At 34.9% G+C, this 19,960-nt stretch overlaps 1 non-coding gene across 1 annotated transcript; it reads right to left on the reverse strand.

Annotated features, from left to right (window-relative positions):
• Positions 1-18,018: 18,018 nt before the first annotated feature.
• On the reverse strand, positions 18,019-18,092 carry TRNAN-GUU. The gene has a single exon. It is a non-coding gene; the product is annotated as a tRNA-Asn (tRNA).
• Positions 18,093-19,960: the final 1,868 nt, after the last annotated feature.

The following is a 19,960-nucleotide window of genomic DNA, read 5'->3' on the forward strand; positions in this document are numbered from 1 at the left end:
CTATAATTATTTACATTTATATTTGTTGTTTATATTATATGTATGTACATATATTACAATTAACGGTGAGAATTATTTTTGTAGCACTTAAGTTCTACAAATGCAAATAATAGATCTGCTCTGACTATTCACCATCGTGCTGGTTCAAGATCATTCCATCGTCTTGCTGAAAAAATGGTAATTAATAAACACAATAATTCATATTTTTTCTTATTATTCTTTTATATAAGTACTAATACTGTCTTTTTCAAATTGCTAATGATGTCGTTTTCTTAGAAACGTGATGATCCTGAAAACTTTTCCCTCATTCATGTCTATGCTGCTGCTCACACTAATGAGCATAGTGAGTGGATGGATCCTGCAGCTGCAATTAATTATGTAAGCGGTATTCCTTTTGTTGAATTATATTATGTAACATGTGATTAAATTATTTTTTATTTGTATTTCTTTTAATATGTTACTTATTGTGTGTTTTGATCTTTCAAACTGCAGGGGAAAATGATGGAGATGCAGTCAGTTTCTGGGGATTCCTCTCCTAGTGATTTGGACATTTTTTCACAGGTGCTTGGGCCCAACTCTAGTATGGCAAGAGGTTTGGGACGATCTTTCAAGCATTCCGGTTCATCTTCCTCAACCTCATCGACATCACAAATTAATAATCTTACCAAAGATTTAGAAGCTGCACGACGCGAGAATGAGTATATGAGGTCTAGACAGCAAGAGTTGGAGTCCCTCTTAGAGCGACAGTCTCATTTAGAGACGCGTTTGCAGGACCAACAAAGAGACCAGGAGGAAAGAATCCGTAGTGAGGTCCAACAGCAAGTGCAGCGGGAGATGATGCTGCAAATGGAGCGTGTTATGTCATTGCAACAGAATCGTGCTGGGCGAGGAAAGAAAAAGAAATGAATTTTATTTCTGTATTACGTTTTTAACATCTAATTTGAAAACAGTTTCAAACAATATTGGTTGTGAAATATGTACTGTAATATGAAACAATTGGTTTGTTTATTAAGTGGATGAGTTTAGCATTTCTGATATGTACGTTCGAATGTAAATAAAATACGTTTCAACAGTATTAAACGTTCGAAAATACGTTCGAACGTAACCATACAAAATAGTAACAAAACGTTCGAACGTTTAAAAAAAAACGTTCGAATGTAAAAAAAGTTTAACGTTCCAAACATCCGAACGTACATTTTACGTTCGAACACTACTCTCTTAACATTCGAATTAACGTCCGAACGTCATGATACAAACGTTCGGACATTATTTCATTTTCGTTGGAATCGAGATTCGAACGTAACGTTCGCACGTATAAACGTTCGAACGTTTACATTATACGTCCGAACTATAATCAACAAACGTTACCTTTTCTCGTTCGGATGTCAGCTCGTCTTTTTTACGTTCGAACGTGTAATTTTAAGTTCGAACGTTATATTCTGTGACAGATTCTAACCGTCACAGAAAATAATACGTTCGAACGTTACTTCAAACGGCACATCCCCAACCGTCACTAAAAATATTTTTAGTGACGCTTGTACAGTAAACTGTCACCAAATGTAATCCGTGACGCACATTACGTGACAGTGGTGGTGACGGTCTAAAACCGTCACCAAATATATTTCGTGACGTTTTTTCCATTTCTTGTGACAGTTTCATCTGTCACTAAAACCTATTTTTGTTGTAGTGAGAAATACTTTAGCCATAAGTAAATTTTATAAAAATAAATTTATAAATAGACATATCTTATTATGGTATGTCAAATTACAAAGTTACTTTATAATTAATATATCATATATGAAGTCATGTCACATAATCTTCAATTTCTTCCCACTTTCCTTGTTCTTGCTATATATTTCATATAAAATTTCCAAATATTAAAGATTTAGGTCAAGTCCACTTTCGAAGTGCATTACACGCAAGAGATTTTTTTATTTTATTTTTTGTTGATCCTAATTTTATATATTTTGAGTATACTATATACCAAATAACGGATACAAGATGTTGTTTTGGCATTGTATAAATACGGTACCTGTAGCAAGTGGAATTGAAAGGGTATTATATTTCACGTTCCTTTAAGAATAATGGCGTGCTCCCGATCCTTTGACGTCCATGTTTCCATTCTACTCATCTTTATTGCCACCATCTGTATGTTTATGCAAATGGTCGTTGCAGGTAATTACTTTACCATTTCAAGAATTGGACTGTCGTTTTTTTATCTTTTTTCTTTCATCTTACTTTACATGAAAAAGTAAAGTGCTATGAAATGTCACAAAAGTAAATTCACAAATTGATATAGTTTCATATGATAAGTTAAATTTAGTATTCACTGATGAAATAAATAAAATTGATATGGTTTCATATGATACGTTAAATCTAGTATTCACTAATCAAATAAACTACAATTATATGACATCGAGCACTAGTGTATTTTTCCTAATCATGTTGATACGCGACCCGAGCTTCTTTAATTTCAATAATCTGATTTTGGGTTTGATCGAATTCATTTCAACCTCATGAGTTTTGATTTTCCAAGAAATTAAAGCTCTGTTTATGCAAACAATTGGACCATTCACTCATCAAACAAACTACAATTATATGAGATCGACTACTATTGTATTTTTTCCCTTTCATGAATTTTCAATTATTTCGTCGGAAATAAGTTTTAGTAATTCGATCCATTAATTAGCTGACTCCTAGTCCTTGACGGTGAATATAATTCTTTAGAACTACATTTATTTAAAGAGATTATTTGTTTTAGCATCGCTATTTGCAGCTTTTGATAATTGAGATTTCCTCTTTCTGTATTTATAGGAAGACCATACCAGGGTGTCGACATTACTCCTCCAGCGACAGCAGTTCCCTCACAGCATCCTTAATTCCCTCAGCCACTTGGGGGTAATAATGCACTGATTATTATGTAAAGACCTGCCTTGCAGCTTGATGGAAAAATTATATATTTATACAATCTTAAAGAGTGTATGTCTATGCAGTTTTTTTGAAAAATATTATAGGCACGTCTAGAATCTATATGAAACTGCAATTCCAGAGTAAGAAACTATGTGGGATTTACACATCCTATAACCATATGTAATATTATCTAAGAAGTCATGAATAGGCCATTTATGCCTAAATTGGCCATTAATTTGTTAGTTATCTTTTTTTATATATTAGTTTAATTACTTTTGACAATCATGGGGATAATGTTTGGGAATTTAATTAATAAAAGCTGGTTTCATGTCAAATGCACTAATTACAAATGCGGCATGCTGTATCCATTAATCACATACGCTTTGTTCACAGCTAATCTGAAACTTATTGTAGTCTCCGATCAGATCATAATCTGTTTTGTTCTCCTTTTTGTAATATTGCTATGAAGTTGGCGATGGCAGATAGGAGGCAGGGCCGGGCTCAATGTCAAGTGAGATAGGCCTTAGGCAAAAATTAAGGCCTAATTTATATTTTTACCATAATATATAATTACCAACCAGAAAAATTCGTTATAACAATTAAATATTCTTTTATATATAATTATACATCAACTTTTTGTATTGAGTTATTTTTTCAATTTCTCTTCTTTTATTAGATTTAAACGAACAAATAAATTTCCAATGAAAAACTATATCAAAACTAAAATGCATCTATCAAACTGTATCCAAACTAAAGCTTACAAGGTAGTAAGAGCCACTGGCCGCGGCGGCAGAGAAAAGCCTTTTTCAAAATTTCAAAACTAAAGCCCATGAAAATGAAATGATAGCCGATCGAATAAGCTATACTAATTACGTACAGTTAAGAGATAACAAAGTAATTTCAGGTAAAAGAAGAAGAAATTATATATATATATATATATATATTTATATATAAAAGCATGCCTGCCAATAAGAATTATAAGGTGGAGGAGGAGCTACTGCATGTCTGACGTTGGGGGATGTCTATCCGATCCATTGTGAAGATGCCAAGTAAGGGCAGGTTTTGGACATGGGATCAGGGATATATAAGACATAAAATTTTTATATTATTTTATCTCATAATTATAATTTTTTTAAATTTTCACATAAAATAGAATAAATAATTCAATTTTTTTAAAACTCAATTCAACATTTTCAAATATTAAAAAAATAATATTTTAAATTTTCATTTAAATAAAAAATTCTCATCTCACTCTTTAAACCTACTTGCATACACATGGTGTTGAGCTGAAGTAGCTAGAGAATTTACCAAGAAGTGAAGCACCATACATAGTTTGCCAAACCATCTGCGTACGCATTTCCTTGGCGGTACACATGATGTTCAAGTACTCATGCAAAAGGCCGATTCCATATTTGGAGCCGGAGAATGTCGTCCCATGGCTCGGAATACTTTCAAGGTGGCTGAGATTGCTTGTTGAGCCAGTTTGCAATACTGAGATCGATGATCAAGTACTGTATCATTTGGCACACCCATATATATATATATATAAAATCACTATTAATTCTGGCCTGTCTTCTTATTATAACCAAAACGTACGGTGTTCACCTAACTCATGTAGCCTTATTGATTTGTCGCAAAATGTACATTTATAATATAATAAATTATGGTCAATTTAAGAAATACGAAATACCTTTTGACTTTAAAAACATAAATAAATCTTGACATGATGTGGTGTAAATTAAAGTTATAATTTGATGAAGAAACAGCCAAGATATATGATTATGGATCTTCAATTCGTCTCAGTAACTTTGTTATTTTAGATTCATCGAAGCAACCTTAAATACATACTAAATCGAGGTATCATGATTCCCTCAAAAATAAACATGTTTCAATATTATTTAGAGAGATCATAATATGAAATACATGTACTGAACAGTGTCCTGTATCAATCATATGCAAAGGCGAATGTATTGGAATTAAAGGAAGATATTCATCACACACCTACGGTACTTACGGAATGATACAATTACAGAGAAGTTACAATTTGTTATTCTATTTTTCTGAGCTGTACATACAATTTCTTTATTTGTTATTTGTTATTTTATTATTTTGTAAAGCTATAAATAGCAGAAGGTACACATGCCAAATCAATGAGAATTTTCACTCAATTCCATACTATACTATCTTCTTTCCCTAACAACCATCTTCCCTTCGCATTGCTTTGTTGTTAATATAGTACCAGAGCTATGAGCTCAAACCCCGAATCTCGTGCTCTCTCCAACCTAGAACTCAATCCCCACCACCTCGCCAGCCCATACTTCATCCAACCCGGAGAAGGAGCCTCATCTTCATTAGTTCCTGATCCTCTAACTACTGAGAATTACATTACATGGGCAAGGACTATGCGTCGAGCTCTTAATATCAAAAACAAATTGGAATTTATTGATGGCAAGATCCCAAAACCAACAACCACCTCAGATCCCCTCTACTCCGCCTGGGAACGTTGCAACGATGTCATAATCGCCTGGATCATTCACTTAGTTGGTTCAGAACACAAATCGAGCATTGCTCATGCAGAAATTGCAGTCAATGTTTGGAAAGACATTCAGGAAAGGTTCTCTATCCAAAATGCCCCACGCATATTCCAACTCACAAAATCTATCTCCTCCTCAACACAAAACGGTGATTCCGTCAACCAATATTACAACAGACTCAAAAGCCTATGGGATGAGCTCGAGATATACGAACCAATGTCGGATTGTACCTATGGAGCAGTTCACACCTTGATCCAATATACCCATCGAGGTAAAGTAATGCAGTTTCTAATGGGACTTGCTGATTCATATGATCCTGTTCGTGCGCAGATCCTGCTATATGACCCACTCCCGCCGCTCAATTGCGTGCTCTCCTTGGTTCAACAAGAAGAACGACGTCGTCAACTAAACTCTACTCCTACACCTCTTGCTATGGTCACTAAAGGACCGGATTCCAGAAATAGTTCATACACCGGAAGTGATCGACTTTTTTGCTCCCATTGCAATATCCATGGACACTCCCTGGAGAGCTACTTTAAGGTGAATCCTAATCTTCTAGTCGACTCTCACTGTCGAATCCCTGGACATACCAAGGAGAAATGCTACAAGTTGAATGGTTTTCCTCTTGGGCATAAAAATGCCTCCAAATTCATTTCTTCAGCTAATCAGTCTTCACTTGTGCAGGATACAATCAGCAATGGTCCTCCCATTACGCAAGAGCAGTATGGACAACTCATCGCCTTACTCCAATCCTCTAAAAATGATGGAGTCGTTCCTGCTGCCAACAATGCCCTCACCACCTCCTCGCCCATGTCTGGTACCTCTTTCTCCAATTTTTCACACACAAATCACCATGCATCACGTGAATCTGCCCCCTAGATTATTGACACTAGTGCTACAGATCACACGATCTATAGCCCAAACTTCTTCACTCACAACTTTGACACCATTTCTCAATCCATTAAACTTCCCAATGGTGTCTCAAGCACAGCCACACACATCGATGATGTCCACTTATCCAATAAATTAATTGTTCACAATGTATTGTGCGTCCCTGCTTTTTCATTTAATCTCATATCTGCAAGAGCCTTAGCACACCATTCTAACTGTTGTCTCATTTTTTCCTCTACTTCTTGCTACATCCAGGACCATTCATCATGGATGACAATTGGAGTGGGGACGGTGCATGATGGACTATATCACCTTCAACTCAGACAACCCAACCCGCATACCTTACGACAATTTTCTCATACTTTGTTACCATCCAGTTTCGTTCATACCACAACAACTACCAATTTTAATTTATCCACACTTTGGCATTACAAACTTGGGCATAGTTCAATGACTAAATATTTGTTACATGAATTTAATCCTGATTATAAACATTCTGCTAGTCTTGATTATCCATGTGATGTTTGTCCGCTTGCCAAACGGCATAAACAACAATTTCCAAAATCTGATTCAACCACTAAAGAACCATATGACATTGTTTCCACTGATATTTGGGGCCCCAAGCACACCGAATCATACAATGGTTTTAAATATTTTCTCACTCTTGTGGATCAACACACACGGTGCACCTGGATTTATTTACTTAAAGCCAAATCCGAAGCTTGAACTTCTCTCCAAAATTTCTTCTCAATTGTTGAAACACAACTTAACACCAAAATCAAAGTTCTTCGATCAGATAATGGGGTCGAATTTATCATGCCACCTTTTTACAATTCCAAAGGTACATTGCACCAACTCACTTGCGTCGCCACCCCTCAACAAAATGCCCTCGCCGAGCGAAAGCATCTGCACATCCTAAACGTTGCCCGAGCACTCAAATTTCAGTCAGGATTACCAATAAAATACTGGTATGGTTTTGTTGCTACTGTCGTGTACTTGATTAATAGAACACCTACACCAACACTTGACTACAAAACCCCATTTGAAGCCCTCTACAACACCAAACCATCATACTCAAACCTCAAGGTATTTGGTTGCCTTTGCTTCGCATCCACCCTCTCTCACACTCGAACCAAATTTGACCCAAGAGCTCACAAATGCTTATTTCTTGGCTACCCCTATGGCGTCAAAGGATATAAGCTTTTAGATCTCACTTCCAACCATATTTTCCTATCTTGTGATGTCATCTTCCACGAAGCAATTTTTCCACTAAAACAATTTACCAATTCTCACATCCCTCCCCTTCAATCACCAAACTCAGTTGTCCCCACCCTCAACACAGAAATACCTCCCTCCCAACAAAGCCTTCCCGACCCAGTTTATCAACCCACCACCTCCTCAACTCCAAATTACTTCCCTTCACCTATATCTCCACTTGATTTTCCATCCCAGCCCAATGATCTGCCCACTGGAAATTCACAACATCCGAGCCCACGTCACCCTTCCAATTCATCAACCATAAATACCCAGCCTTCTCAACCCAACATAACGGATCCACTCAACCCAACCGAGCCACAACCCACTCGCAAATCCACTTGTCCACATAAGACTCCCTCTTATCTACTTGACTATCACTGTCATCAAGCCTCCGCTCCTGTTCCTCACTCCACGACATCCACAACATTGGTCTTTGGTTCGTCTTCAACCTCAGGTATGCAAATCCCTTTCCCTCTCTCATCTGTTTTATCCTATAAATCCCTTTCTCCCTCATTTAAATTATTCACCACTTCACTACATCTCAACATTGAACCCACCTCTTACACACAAGCCATCAAACACTCCATCTGGCATGAGGCGATGGAGCAAGAAATTGCTACTCTTGCACTTAATGGCACTTGGACCATTGTGGATTTACCTCTTGGCAATCGTCCAATTGATTGTAAGTGGATTTACAAGTTGAAGTACAAAGTTGATAGCAACATTGAAAGAGCCAAAGCCCGGCTAGTAGCAAAGGGCTTCACCCAACGAGAAGGCATCAATTTTCACGATATCTTCTCCCCAGTGGCTAAACCAGTCTCCATTAGGTGTCTCTTAGCCATTGCTGCCATTAAAGGTTGGGACCTTCAACAACTCGATGTCAATAACGCGTTTCTGTACGGTGAACTTAACAGAGATTTACATGAAACCCCCTCCAGGCCATGCCGCAGCTAAGACCAACAAAGTTTGTCGTCTCCATAAAAGCATTTATGGTCTCCGTCAAGCCTCACGACAGTGGCACTCGAAACTGACCTCTTCCCTCATTGAGTATGGCTTCACACAGTCAAGAGCCGACTACAGTCTCTTCACCAAAGCAACTGCCACTGCCTTTATTGCACTACTCATATACGTTGATGACATCATTTTGATGAGCTCGAACTCTACTTCCAATGATGCTATAAAACAATTCTTAGCAACCAAATATCGCATCAAACACTTGGGACCTCTACGTTATTTCCTTGGCATGGAAATCACACAAACTAGCAATGGGATCCAATTTTGTCAACCCAAGTATGCCCTGGATATACTTGCTGAGACTGGCCTTCTTGCATCCAAGCCCTCACCTTTACCAATGGAACCAAATATCAAGTTAAGGAAGGATGAAGGTGAACTCTTCCATGATCCCTCTCTCTTTCGAAAATTAGTTGGCAAGTTAGTTTACTTAACCAACACATAACTAGATTTGAATTATAGCGTCACTTTGCTTAGCCAATTCATGGAAACCCCCTGTGTCCCCCACTATGATGTTGTTATAAAAGTCATCAAGTATGTCAAGGGCACTCGCGGCCCAGGGATCTTTCTTTCCGCCAATTCTACTTTTAACCTCATGGCATACTCTGATGCCAATTGGGCCAACTGTCTAGACACCAGACACTCAACTACTGGCTTTTGTATATTTCTCGACAACTCCTTGATTTCTTCAAAATTCAAGAAACAGAATACCATCTCTCACTCCTCTGCCGAATCAGAATACCGAGCTATGGCTGCTGTTGTTTGTGAATTAACATGGATCCGTTATCTCCTCAATGACCTTCGTATCATGATCACATGACCTACAAAATTGTATTGTGATAATTTAGCCGCTCTACACATTGCTGCCAACCCCGTCTTCCATGAACGCACGAAGCACATCGAAATTGACTGCCACCTAGTTCAAGACAAGATTTCTGAGGGTCAAGTTGTAATTGCTCATGTGTCATCTTCTGATCAACTCGTTGACTTACTCACAAAGCCGTTGCATTCTCCATCATTCACCCGTTTGCTTCTCAAGATGGGAGTCATAAATATTTACTCTCTATTTTTGCGGGGGGTTATTGGAATTAAAGGAAGATATTCATCACACACCTGCAGTTCATCACACACCTGCAGTATTTACGGAATGATACAATTACAGAGAAGTTACAATTTGTTATTCTGTTTTGCTGAGCTGTACATACAATTTCTTTATTTGTTATTTGTTATTTCATTATTTTGTAAAGGTATAAATAGTAGAAGGTACACATGCCAAATCAATGAGAATTTTCACTCAATTCCATATTCTGCTATCTTCTTTCTGTAACCACCATCTTCCCTTCGTGTTGCTCTATTGTTAATAGAATGCATGCAAGGTATAGATAGTACGTAATTAGCATTTTTTTTAAATTCATGTTTGATAATTTTCTTCCTTAAGTTATTTTAATTATTATATACATAAGAGAAATGCAAAATTCTGCACTTTTTAAATTATTATATACATATGTTGAGGGAAACTATATATATATAAGATAAATGCTTTAGTCATAAATAAATTTTATAAAAATAAAACTTACAAATTGACGTGTCTAATTAGAGTATGTCAGATTGTCAAGTTACTTTTATTATAAGATAGATCTAATATATGGCATGAAGTTATGTCATCTAGTCCTCAATTTCTTCCCACTTTACACGTTCTCACCATGTCATGTAAAATTTCCAAGCGTTTTGCTTGCATTGAAGAAAATAGAGCATGCACTCAATCTTTAGAGTCCAATGTCAACTAAAGTGCGAGCAACGGTGAAGAACTTTTGCTGAATTGAATTTCAACGATTTCTTGGCTGGCATGCGAATTATGGCGAAGAAAACAAGACGTAAAACGTTGTTTTTTGCAAAGATCATTTTTTTTCCCTTGTCTGGTGCCTAGAACACTTTGAATATTGTCGCACTAACAGTACCTTATTTTGATTCCCCACAAATTAGAATTGGACCGCACAAAAGATTCGTTGGTCAATGACTCAATATGCACGGCTACAGGTACTGGTGAGAGATCATAACTTGGATCTTTCTCAAATCATGACTTATTTTCCCGAATTTTCATGGAAAAATATCCTCAACTTGCTGTGCAATCTCAAGAGTATCAAATGGGAAAACAAACACATAAAGTCATCAGCATTTGTGCTTGTAAAGTTTTCGGGTCAACAATTGAATCCATGCCACACCGTAGACATACCAGGAAGAGTCTCAATCGGGAGAGAGATACCTGCATACTGTTTGTGTCTTATATATTTTCAGGCCGACACAATATATGCTAATACTTCATTGAGTTTTGCTACGTACAAACAAAATCATATATTAATCTGCATACTAATACTGATTCTTTCATATTTAAAATTTAAATTAACATTATTTTTAATAAAATCTACTTTTTAACAAATCACATTAAATTGATGCACATATTAGTATACAATTATGCTTACAACTAAATTTTTCCTGCTACATTTGTTTCATCTCTTTTTTGCCCACTACACTCGGCCATCATGAACGGTCTATGATGCCAAGCCAAATCTCATCCCCTTACCTATTTCCCCGCAATGAAAAATAATCGGAAGCTCTGAAAATGGGGCTACTAAGAAGGAGAAAGCAAACTTTATCCCTAAGGTTAAAAACCCAAATTCAATTCTCCAGAATGTTTAGGAAAATTACATATATCTAAGAGAAATGGTTTAGTTTTAAATAAATTTTATAAAAATAAATTCACAAAGTAATGTATTTTATTATAATATGTTAGATTGTAAAATTACTTTTATTATAAAGTAAATATTATATAAAGTCATGTCATATAGTTCTCAATTTCTTCCCACTTTATACGTTCTCACCATGTCATGTAAAATTTTCAAATATTAAGGATTTAGGTCAAGTCCACTTTCAAATAATTTCTTTTTTCTTTGGGATTTTGTGGATGCTTTTATATATTTTGAGCATACTACCAATTAAATAACGGATCGAAGACGTTGTTTTGGCATTGTATAAATAAGGTACCTGTGGCAAGAGGAATTGAAAGGGTATTTCACGTTCCTTTAAGATCAACAATGGCGTGTTCCCGTTCCTATAACGTCCGTGCTTCCATTCTCCTAATCTTTATTGCCACCATCTGTATGTTTATGATGGTAGTTGCAGGTAATTACCTTACCATTTCATGAATTGGTCCGTCGTTCTTTCACCTTTTTTCTTTTATATTACTTTCAATGAAGAAGAGAAGTGTTACAATCATAAAGAGATATCACAAAAGTAAATATACAAACTAACATGATTTCATATGATACGTTTTATATAATATTATATAATAAAAGTAACTCTATAATATAAAATATTAGTCATATTACATCAGTTTGTAGACAATTTACTTTTACTCGTGTGAAGTACTTTTCGTGACTGAAGCATTCCTCATGCATGCTGTTTATCAATGTTTCACTATTTTATTAGTCCTTCCGTTTTTCCTTATCATGTTGATTATATATATATACGTATCACAACAAATCAATCGACCCGAACTTCTTTAATTTCAATAATCTGATTTTGGGTTTGAACGAATTCATCTCAACCTCATGAGTTTTGTTTTCCCAAGAAATTAAAGCTCTGTTTATCCAAACAATTGGACCATTCACTCATCAAACAAACTACAATTATATGAGATCGAGTACTATTGTATTTTTTCCCTTTCATGATTTTTCAATTATTTCGTCGGAAATAAGTTTTAGTGATTCGATCCATTAATTAGCTGACTCCGGTGAATATAATTCTTTAGAACTACATTTATTTAATGAGATTATTTGTTTTAGCATCGTTATTTTCAGCTTTTGGTAATTGAGATTTCCTCTTTCTGTATTTATAGGAAGACCATACGATGGTGTCAAAACTACTCCTCCAGCGGCAGCAGATCCCTCTCGGCATCATCCTTAATTCCCTCAGCCACTCGGGGGTAATATAGGCGAACCCAGAATGTACATAAAACTGCAAGTCCTGAATAAGAAACTGTGTGGGATTTACACTTTCTATAACCATATGTAATATTATTTAAGAAGTCAGGAATAGGCCATTGATGCCTAATTGGCCATTAATTTGTTAGTTATCCTTTTTTTATATGTTAGTTTAATTTCTTTTTTACAATCGTGGGGATGATGTTTGGGAATTTAATTAATAAAAGCTGGTTTTCTGTCAAATGTACTAATTACGAATGCGGATGCTGTATCCATTAATCACATATATAAGCTTGGTTCACAGCTAATCTGAAACTAGCTTATTGTAGACTCCCATCAGATCAAAATCTGTTTTGTTTTTACATTTTGTAATATTGCTATGAAGTTGGCGATGGCAGATAGGAGGCAGGGCCGGGCTCAATGTCAAATGAGATAGGCCTTAGGCAAAAATTAGAAGAAGGCCTAATTTATATTTTTACCATAATGTATGATTACCTACCAGAAAAATTCGTTATAACAATTAAATATTCTTTTATATATAATTATATATCAACTTTTTTGTACTGACTTATGTTTTCAATTTCTATTTTTTTTAAATTCTTATTCTTTCCTAATTTAATATTCAAAACGTTTTCTGATTTTCTTTAACTTTTTACGTCTATCTTCCTTTTTTTATTAGATTTAAACAAACAAATAAACTTCCTTTTTTTCTTCCTTTTGCATTTTTTTTTTTTTTAAATTCCTTTGTTTTCTTATTTGAGGGGCCATATATGGGGTGGGGACCTTATATAGACAGCTGCCTACTCCATTCCGCCCTTGATCCCTAATCTGTGGAGCGTGGTGATTCGAGATGGCTGGAAATGCCCTAATCTGCAAAACAAAAATTAAGAAGAAAAGCAAGGCTCATAACCCATGTGATGAGTCAATTAGCTTATTTTTCGCATCATCTGGGTGTCTATTAAATTTTAGAATTGATCACATTAATATATATATATATATATATATATCCAATTTGATCTTCCTACATATAAATAGAATATTAAGCAATACTGAAGCTATCGGCCGAAGATCACTTAATGCCTAGCTTGCTTATAATCCTTTCAAGAAATATTATTATGGGAAATTATGGAGCTTTGAGTATATATAGAATAAGAAAAATTATATACACTATACTACTATCACACTTTTATCCTATTAAGTAAGATATGACACATTCATCATTATTGAATGATCTTTTATTACATATTTTTTTATCATCTAATGATAATGAATGTGTCACATCTTATTTAATAAAATAAAAGTAAGATAAAAATATGATAAATAACATTATTCCGTAAAAAGGTCTCAAGCATCCATGAAATCATTCTCTCAATTAGACAGTCTTCTCATACATCCAGGATATCGTTTTGTTCAACTACAGTGCCCCATTGTTTTCTTTATAATTACAGGCGAGGGCTTGTTTGCCCTATGGCATCCCATATATTGTTGTCCATTGTTAGAAAAGACTCAATTAACAACTCAGAAACTTTCAATCCAGTGTTAAAGTTTCAACCATCAGTACCATTTTAGTAATAGCTATTCATTACAATTGGCCTTTGAGATAGCTTAATGTCTCGAATGCATTTCTCTATGGAACACTTGAAGAGGAAGTCTATATGGAACAGCCAGCTGGTTTCAAAGATAAAATATATCTAAGTCATGTTTGCAAGCTACACAAATCCATTTATGGCCTTAAACAAGCCCCTCGTGCCTAGTTCAACAAGCTTGCCACTACTCTAATTGCTCTTAGTTTTGCAAGAGTCTAAAGTGGACTACTTTCTTTTTGTTTATCATTGTTTTGACATAAACATTTTTTTGCTAGCATATGTAGATGACATTATTCTCACAAGAAATAATGTTGCAACAATGGGAGGTCTCATCAACTATCTTAAGCAACATTTCGCCATGAAAGATCTTGGCTCACTTAGCTTCTTTCTTGGGATGCATGTTCAATATCTAACCAATGGAATGTTGTTATCACAATCTAAGTATACACTAGACATTCTCTCTCAATTCAAAATGACATAGGCAAAACTAGCTAAAACTCCAATCCAAGCAGGTTCTCAGTTATCTAAGCATCATGTGATCCTTTGGAAAATGTCATTGAATATAGACAACTTGTTGGAGTCTTGCAGTACCTCACTCTAACAAGACCTAACATAAGTTTCACTATTTATCAACTGTGTCATTTTATGCACAATCCTTTTATTGTCTACTGGAGTAGCCAAAAGAGTACTAGGGTATCTCAAAAGATCACTCAATCATGGTCCGTTATTTACCAAAGGCTCACTCACTCTTAATATATACAGTAATTCAGATTGGGCTGATAACACAGATGACAAAAGGTCAACAACTGGCTATGCCATCTACCTAGGACCATGTCTAATAAGCTAGAGTGCCAAGAAGCAAACCGTGGTTTCAAAATCCAGTACTAAAGTTGAGTATCGATCACTTGCACTTACAACAGTTGAGGTTTAGTGGCTCAAGATGCTTATGAAAGAACTACAAGTGCCTCTATCTACAGCCCCTGCACTCTGGTGTGATAACTTAGGAGCACTTTCCTTGGCAACAAATCCAGTGTATCACGCAAGGACGAAACACATAGAAGTGGACTATAATTTTATTCAAGAGAAAGTTGTCAATAGAGATATCACAACCATGTATCTCTCCACCATTGATCAAGTTGCTGATATATTTATTAAGGGCCTAACCTCAGCCAGATTCTTGCTACTTCGAGACAAGCTGAGGGTGACCACCTCACCCATTAGCTTGCAGGGGATGTTAAAACAAACTCAATTGATAAAGATAGAGGCTTGATTTCAACCTCAGTTAGAGCCTTGATTAATGTTGATCACGCTCAAGACCAAGACTCAGACTTAGCATCTTTGCCAAGACAACAATCACTGGAGTACAGTCGACACAATTTAGTTTCCTTGTATAAATGTTGACACCATTTAGTTTCCTCGTACAGTTTGATTCTGTTTTCTTAATTGATTATAATTAGAGTATTTCCTTTTATACTTCAATCCCTACACTTATCAATTATGGGAACATTTGTATTTAAAATAGCAAAGCTTTATTGTAATTCTTCACCGAGTGTAATACAATTGATTTTCATCTCTTCTCTATATCTTTGCATCCATGACTAGGTTTACTTCAATCATCATGATCTCTGAAGTTCAAATCTTGGGCTTGCTCTAATATTAATTCCCATACTCTCTTGTATGCGATTGATCATCTAATGAATGTCGAACAGGGCGATTCTATAAGGCCCAGGCTGATAGCTGGAGTGAGTACGTAGCAGGCACTAATTCTGGCAATATATATTGTTTTAACCATTACGGTTCGTCTTGATCATCCCATGTTTTACATTACTTGGATTTGATCAAATTGTAGCCCTCGATCTTGATCATTAATTTTTCCCATATATAATGTATATTTAAAAGTGTTATCCATAGTTTATATTAATATGCATTACACGTACGTCTACAAGAAAAATTGGTAGTACATTTTTGTCTGAAATAGTCCATTTGGTTGCAAAATACTGGTCACAAATACTAATTTTTCTTGTAGCATGCATTGATCATGAGCATATCATGCCAATTCATGTATGATCTAGTTAGTTTTCAGAAATACGAAATAGCATGAAAAAAAAAAAAAAACATGATTTTTTGTTCTTAACATGATGTAGCTTAAATTAAAGTTCTTTGAAAATAATAGTAACCAATAATATTATATATGATGATGAATCTAATTCAATACCGAAACAACTTTAAAGACATATATACTCATTCCGAGGTATCATTCACTTAAAAACAACTTCCTATTTGGGCTGGGCTATTTTTTTGTTTGGGTTGGGCCCAAGGTTTTTTTAAGTGGTTTTTTGTTGTTGTATTTGTTCATTTAGTTTGTTTTAGTTAGCAGTAGGAAACATAGTCTTTAGGATCGAGGGTATGTAGAGTTTGTACTCCACTCCTTGAGAGTGGGAGTTGTGTGGATTGTCTTAGATTGTAGTCTAAGACAGAGTTAAGTTTCTCAGACAGTTAGTCTGAAGGCCCGTCTTTCAGACGTTTAGTCTGGAGGCATTGGATAAGACCCTGTGATCAGCCGCAAAGAAATTTGTGGGTTGAAGAGCGAGAAAATGTTAGAATTTGACTTGTGTTTTGTAAGTTAAAAGTTATAATTGTCCGCTTTCATGAATGAATTGAACTATATTTCACTTTAAAAAAAAAAAAAAAGTATCCTAGCTATATGCAAAAAGTGAATGCATGTCATCATACGGAATAGGATTTCTTTTTTTTTTTTAAAAAAAAATTATGTTCGATAAATTTCTTACTTCAAAATTATTTAAATTATTCTATATTAATATATATACCTAAAAATAGAGGAACTCAATCTTTGGAGTCCAATGCCAACTAAACTTCATGAGCACAGCATTAATGCAGTTTTGTCGAATCTCAACCATTTCTTGGCGTGCAGATCATATTCACGCGGTACTGAAAGGAACACGTCGTAAAAACTAGTTTTCTGCGAGGATCATGTTGATCGAGAATGTTAATGTACGTACCACAATTAACACCTTATATATATTGATTCCCAACAAATTAGAATTGGACCCTGCAGACAAAAGTTTGTGTTTGGTATTCGTTGCAGTCCAAGTTCAGCAATATGCGAGCTAGGAATTAATCAGATTGTATTCATGAGTATGGGCCACACAGTTCCAGTATTACAGGTGCTGATAGCGCTAAAGAATATGCATGGTTATCTTGCGTTTGGAAAATAATGTGGTGTTTTGGTGCACTACCCGAATGGCACGTCAACCAAAATTTATAAAAATCCCAACATGTGTTGATCAGTTGAAGAGAGAGGCCGCTGGTCTTTCATTTAACCCTACTTTCTTCAAGGCCGGAATCATTGAACCAATTAATCGGGCTTTGAGGAAAGGGAAAGCGTATTTGAGGCGGAACCCATGCAATTCAAGAAAGGTACTGGGCTTTTGTTCGTTTAATCTTGTTCGTTCCAATCCTACTAATTATTATATATCTTGATTGCCACTATCTGTATTTTTCAAATGGTTGCCTCAGTTTGGTTTACCATGCATCTCTAGATTCGTTCCATCTTTCTTTCTTTCACTGATCATTGTTACATGAAGAATATCATAAACTCAATGCCGTGCAACTGGTTAACATTGCATGGGCTCTTTTAGTTAATGGGTCCTGCAATTTCCCATGATCAAAATTATAATTATTAGGTAGATCAGAATCGTTTCCTGCAATGTATACTACTCAGTACTCAACTATGAATGGAGGTACAAGATCATGTATAAGTAATACTCGTTTGTAATATATATACAAATATGTATATGCTACATGCAAGACCATTTGCAAAAATACAATCGCTAGAAGGAGGGCTTGAACCTCCGACCTTGTGGTTAACAGCCACACGCTCTAACCAACTGAGCTATTCCAGCTTTGAGTTATTAACTGAGTAAGAAATATAAAAACAATTCACTTGTTAAAACCCCACAGGATTTGTTTCTAACGTCATGCATATAATCTGGATTGCACCCTTCTCATGCATATATATTCAATTGAGTAATTTATCTTAATTTTTATTATTTTCTCATCATATCATGATATGATATTAGATGATTAAAAATTATTTATTATTTTTTTATTAGAAACTTATCAATTTTTTAATATTACATCATAAAATGATAAAAAAATAAAAAAATAATAAATAATGAATAAATTTTTTATATATTTATTGCGTTGTAAAACTCGTAATTAACTTGAACACCGCCCACATGGGCGAAGATACCACGTGATATATATGGTGCTTGCAGATCTTGAGAATTGTAATACTTTTTACCTAAATATTAGTATGCGTACTTCCAGCTATAATACTTTTGACCCTTAGATGAGGGCAAACATGATGACCTATAAATATAAGAAAATATACTATATCATAGTTAGCATAGATTCTAAATTTTATTTCATAATAATTAAAATAATGCCCTGTCCCCTCCCCCTCCCTCATCTCACGTAAAAAAAATTAAGGGTTACAAATTTGATTTTCGGAGGTCTCCTCTCATTCATTTATTCCTCCATTCACCTATCTTATTTATCAAGATTTTTTTTCTTTTGTTTAGTTTTATTTTATTTTCTATAAGGTAAAAGAAAAAACAAATCTACAGTTTTTTGACAATTCTCGAGAGACTCACACGGCACAAGCAGATTCACAGGTTGAAAATGGTTGTTTTGCAAAAATCACCTAACATGGTTCTCACGCACCGTCCACGTCTGCATGTGGTCCTCATGAGCCACCCCTTTTGACAACTCTTTATGACACAATGCCAAATTGTCGAACTCACCACCATCAGATCTTTCAGATTTGATTTTTGTGACTAGCGTGTTGCTTTCACCGGCCATCACAAATTTCAAAATCTATTGGAGTTGGTTGAAATTGTAATCCATCCTTTTTCTCATATATCTTACTACTTTTCTTTTTGCTTTTCCTCATTGTTTATTGAAAAAAAAAAAGAGTTATTCTCTCAAATGTTTGTCTGTAGAAGTCGAGACATCTCTTTTATGAAGGGAAAGGTTAAGCCTTTGTTTAGGTAGAGAATGTTGTCTCTTGAACGTTTGTCTGTAAAAAAATATCAGCAATAGTAAAGACTAAACATTTAACAAAAGGAAATAGTATACTAATAAAGCTCCAAATGCATTATTTTAGTTTATAATGTCATGTTTGATATTAAAACATCTCAAAATATATCTGATCATGGATGTAAGTTTTTCTGATTAATGAATGATGAAAGTTTCTTTAAAAAAAAAAAAAACAATGCCTCATAATAATTATCGAAGACCCGACTTGACATGATTAGAAAAAAATGCCCCATACATGTAATGGGTACTGTTACAATTTTCGAGGGATTTAGCCCGAATACCCACCGAATAAGGTAAATTTTTTTAATTTTTTTATCCTTAATTTTTTTTAAAAGTAAATTCATAACATTACTAAAAAAATACTTCCCTAATCACTAAATAAAAAAATAAATAAAAAAGCTTTCGAGATATAATTTGGGTCCCAAATCCTGAACCCAAAGCATCTCTCTACATGTAGTATACAGCCGACTACCAGGAATATCCATCGGAAAAAATATAGTTGCAAGCATAATTGTATACTAATCTGTGTACTAATGTGATGTAATTGATCAAAAAGTAAATTTTATTGAAAATAATGTTAATTTAAATCTTAAGTATGAATAAATCAATATTGATACACAGATTAGTGTGCAAGTGTGCTTGTATGTAGCAAAACTCTATCCATCGAGAG

The sequence above is a fragment of the Carya illinoinensis genome, chromosome 5 (assembly GCF_018687715.1).
Source record: "Carya illinoinensis cultivar Pawnee chromosome 5, C.illinoinensisPawnee_v1, whole genome shotgun sequence".
In the NCBI taxonomy this organism is placed as follows: domain Eukaryota; kingdom Viridiplantae; phylum Streptophyta; class Magnoliopsida; order Fagales; family Juglandaceae; genus Carya; species Carya illinoinensis.